The sequence below is a fragment of the Morone saxatilis genome, unplaced genomic scaffold, assembly GCF_004916995.1.
Source record: "Morone saxatilis isolate NCDOM2014 unplaced genomic scaffold, NCSU_SB_2.0 Contig18, whole genome shotgun sequence".
NCBI classification, from domain to species: Eukaryota; Metazoa; Chordata; class Actinopteri; family Moronidae; genus Morone; species Morone saxatilis.
In genome coordinates this window covers 27201957-27206239 of record NW_023339740.1, presented here as the reverse complement: position 1 = coordinate 27206239, position 4283 = coordinate 27201957, and positions in this window count along the sequence as shown.

Genomic DNA, 4283 nt, shown 5'->3' with positions numbered 1-4283 from the left:
GTTTTCGCTCGACAGTGGCGTGCGGAAGGGTGTACTTGAGTGGTGGCGTTTACTCCTGCGATTAGTTGATATGATTGGATGTCTGAACGTGATGCCGGTCGCGTGGACTCATAGAGGAACTCCCTAAAATTATGCTGTAGTATGTAAGCGACACGCCTGTGTTAGTGTGTCGCAGATCGAGTGGCGATGTCATCGTCGCCTTCACAAGGTTGCTCGCCCAAGCTCCAATACAATTGGGAGACTCGCCGAATATGACGTGACAGGTGTCGCCCACATACAATGGAAAAAGAGAAGCACAAACAGGCACCGTTTTCAGGTTAAGGACACTCATTAGAAGATCCAGAGAAGAGGTGCGTTTCGGCAACTGTGTCCGACAAAAAGAGAAGTACTACTGTAAACCCTAAGCATGACAGTCGCGCCGAGATCGCAAAGAACACGATACATGTAGAGTAGCCCGGCCTAAGCAGAACAAAACGAGGGGGGTTGCAGAGGGGACAGCATCCTAGTCTTTGCTAGTATGTTTGGCTGACAGGCGGCGCGACGCTACCAGAGTCAAAACAAACAATGATGTGAAATGCGTCAGGCGTTGGGGGGAGAGTCTTCTTGGATAGGAGGGACGTCCTCTTGAAGTGAAAAATGTCAAGTAGAACTTAGTACCGTGTATTTAAGGAAAACGCACGCAGTCATTAGGTTTTAAAAAGGAAAAAAATATGAAAAAACACAACAATGAGTGAAATATATATAGTAAAAGGACAAACATAAGAGAAAAAAATCAAGATAGTGGAAGAAAGCCGAAAATAGTGCTTGATTGGCTCGGATGGGTTATGAGCTGAAATAAACACATGTTTAAGGTTATCTCAAAATCCTAGTAATAGTTGGGTTTTTTGAAAATCATGGCTCTGGCTTCAGTGCATGCTTAAATTTGCTTGTTGGTTTATGGTAACACTGACATTTTTGCAATCCGTTTGATTTCAGCGGGACGGACACCGATAACGAGATAGCGCTGTACGCCCCTTCCTCTGCGGATGCGGACTAGACCACATACAGAGGATCTTTTGATGCGAGGGATATTGCTCGAGGAGCTTTCTGGCAGCTACGTCCAATTCTTTGTTGGCCAGTTCTCCAGATGGCAGGGTAAACTGGGGAATTTACTGCCAAAAATGTATTGTATGTCGCCATAAAGCATGCTTTTATTTAGCGTTATAATAATAAACCTCAGTGCAAATTGCTTTTGGCGTCGTCAGAGCTTTCTCTTCATTTTCTCGTTGTCTTCATGTTTTATTTTTGATGGTTGAGACTGTACGATTGTGATGAAAATGCAATAGGTAGTGGAGCTGCTTTGGCTTGATGTTGCTGATTGACATGGATGGATATGGCTGGCAGTGAGGGTCAATTAGTCTCAGCGGATGGTAAACTGGGCGGTTGACCCCGGTAGTTTGAGTTTTCGGTCTGCCAAATCCAAGAATGTGACCTGTTTCGGTGCTTTAGCAGGGACTGTCGTTTTGGACCGCTGGAGTTCTTCAAGCACTGTTACATACAGTGGCAAAAGACTGCATTCGTCAAGTGAAGCTTTGCTCGAGTTACAAGTGAACTGTGCAGTTCTGATTTAAAAAATGTCTGGGTCCCAGGCCCGTGGTGTGATGTGTATGGAATTCAGGATAGAAGTTGCTCGGGCTTCTCTGTCGGTTACCCTGTGCGTGCTCTGCCTATTTCCAAATTTCTTGTTCTTTTCTGCTTCTTTGCATCCCTTGGCACTCCTTGCTGGTGCAGCATCCATCATATGCTCATGCGACGTGATATATCTAGTTCCTCGCTGTCTTATTTTAAGCAAAGGTAGATGGTAGGAAAAGGTACACAGTCTTGTCGTATCTGCCAGTTGGTATTGTTTACCCATGTCGTGGAGGGTCGGTACACAGTCTTTGATCAGCAGCATCCCTCACGGGACTGTCTAGGGTGACAGTAGCTGGCACAGAGACATGGGAGCTGCTGTTATGTGGGAATCAAGGATTTGGGATTGGATGGGATAGTCAATTTGCGAGGCATATTGTAGACAGTTTATGGCTGGATCCGCTTAAGGCCAAAAGAAATTGAGTATAGTGTTTCCAGCAACATGAATGGTGTTTCTGTAGGAGTCTTTGTTGAATTAGAATAGATGCCAGAGTGATTGAGCCCAGGGATCTGGTCGCAGTGATTCGTGACTTTAACAGGGCGCTGCTGGATCAAGTACCAAGCGGGAAGGTATAGCTTTAAGCCGGCTGGCTGCTATTGTCGGCCAATTATGCGAGCTGCCAGCTGAATTATGTTGTACACTGGACTAGCGGCTTTTACTTTTACATGCATTTGGTTTTTTTTTTTTTTGTTCTGTTCAGTAAGCATATGGGCGGTTCACAGCTGTCATGATTAACTTCTGGTGATTTTGATATGCATATGTTTGAAATAGAGCGGTAGAATATTAATAAGGATTCAAAATGATGCGTTTTCATGCCAGATGCCTTATAGTCAGCATCCGATCAGAGTGGTGAGGAGTGGTGTGTTTAGGATCAATGACTGGGATTGAGAGGTGCCTTGTAACATGAGTGATTGTCGAGTGGAATTGACATGGCGCCTACAGACGCTTCCGCCAGGTCCAACATGGAGGGATGACGCTCCCATTGAGATGAATGAAGGGCGACGAAATTGTGGACAGGCAATCTCCGCTGGTGTGCTCAGTTAGTATGTAGCGCGAGAGAATAACAAGACAAAAGGATGGCTAGGATACACGATTCTGGCTCTTTGCTAGCTTTTTTTTTTTTGTATTATGAGTAGGGTGTGTAAGATGGGTTTCACAGGGAACGGTGCAGACACATAGGAGTGCATTTAAATTGAGAGGTAGTAGCTTTTTTATTTCAATTCACTTCTGTTCAGATTTGGAAAGTACTGTTCCAGGGAACAGGAAGCCATAGTAAGTGGTGGGTATGTGGTTAGTGGAGCTGTAAGGAGTCTTACAGGTAAAAATTGCTGTTGCAGGTAGATGTTGGCATTGTGACACTGGTTGCGTCTGGTTCACACATGGAGAGCAACAGTGATTGAAGTCCAGCGCAAGAATCGGCATTATAACAGTTAATGGTGAAAGTAATTTGAGTTGTTAATTTTCTTCAATATGCAAGAGATGGTCACATGGCACGTGCTTGTTAATCATATAACAGCAAATAAGGAGCACAATGAGGGAAAAAAACTAAAGGAACTGCTGGTTGGGGAGGTAAAGCCCGCATTAAGTGCGCACTAACCAAAGATCCTTGATATTCTTGATTAGTCAATATACTCCAGTACTAGGTATGGAGGCAATGTGGATTTGGGTTCATCACGTGACCAGTGTTCGTATTATGTAATAGGATACCAGGCTGCATTGGAGCACAGTTGGATGGAGTCAGTCCAGTTCGAATTAACGATCATTGATGGATCTTATGGTCTTCAGTGGCTGTGATTAATGCCGCTCCTTGTTGCATGCTATGTCAGTGGGCGGTTGTTAGAACCTGACGGGCAGCTGCCGATTATTCGCCTTTTATAATAACTAGATCCGTATATTAGTTAGCGATCATAATTGTAAGAGAAATCCTAGTTCGCTAGCTCGATATTAGTGTCTAAGGGAGGCTATGTTGGTCTACATGTACAGAAATTTTTACTTGTTGACACAGTAGTAGTGATTGATAGAGTGATGAGTACGGTTACTTCACAATGGCTCTTTATCGTGATCTGGAACATCACCTTCGATCTGAGGTATGCGTAGGATCTGTACGATGCTTACGCATGCTGTTCCACAAATCAAACCTTCGGGCTGAGTTTTGGATTCTGATGGGACACTGACGTTTCTTTTAGCTGCAGTATTGAAAGAAGCTAGCAATGGTGGGCACGTTACGTGGATGATAGCGTTCACGATTTCAAAGATGTATACATTCAAATAATGCAGTTCGAGAAGAGATATTGTTGCAGCAAGGCACTAAGGTTATTTTTGAAAGCAACATCCAAAAGAGCAAGAAGCTGGCGCTATGTGTGGGCTGGGTCCTACTGAGAAGCCAGAATACAATGGTACAGTGTGGGTGTGGTGGTGAGGACTGGCCGATCGCGTTCAAAAAACGCCAAATCAGCAGTCCTTCTTTTGGGCTGTTCTCTTGTGCTGGTGAAGTTGCTGGAGCAGCGAGATGGACCGGCTGGATCACCGTGTTCTGACGGACTGTGCGTCCTGCTCCTGTGGGCCTGCACTGTGTTCTGGAGGGTTCCAGCGTGATCTCCGACTGGATGGTGTC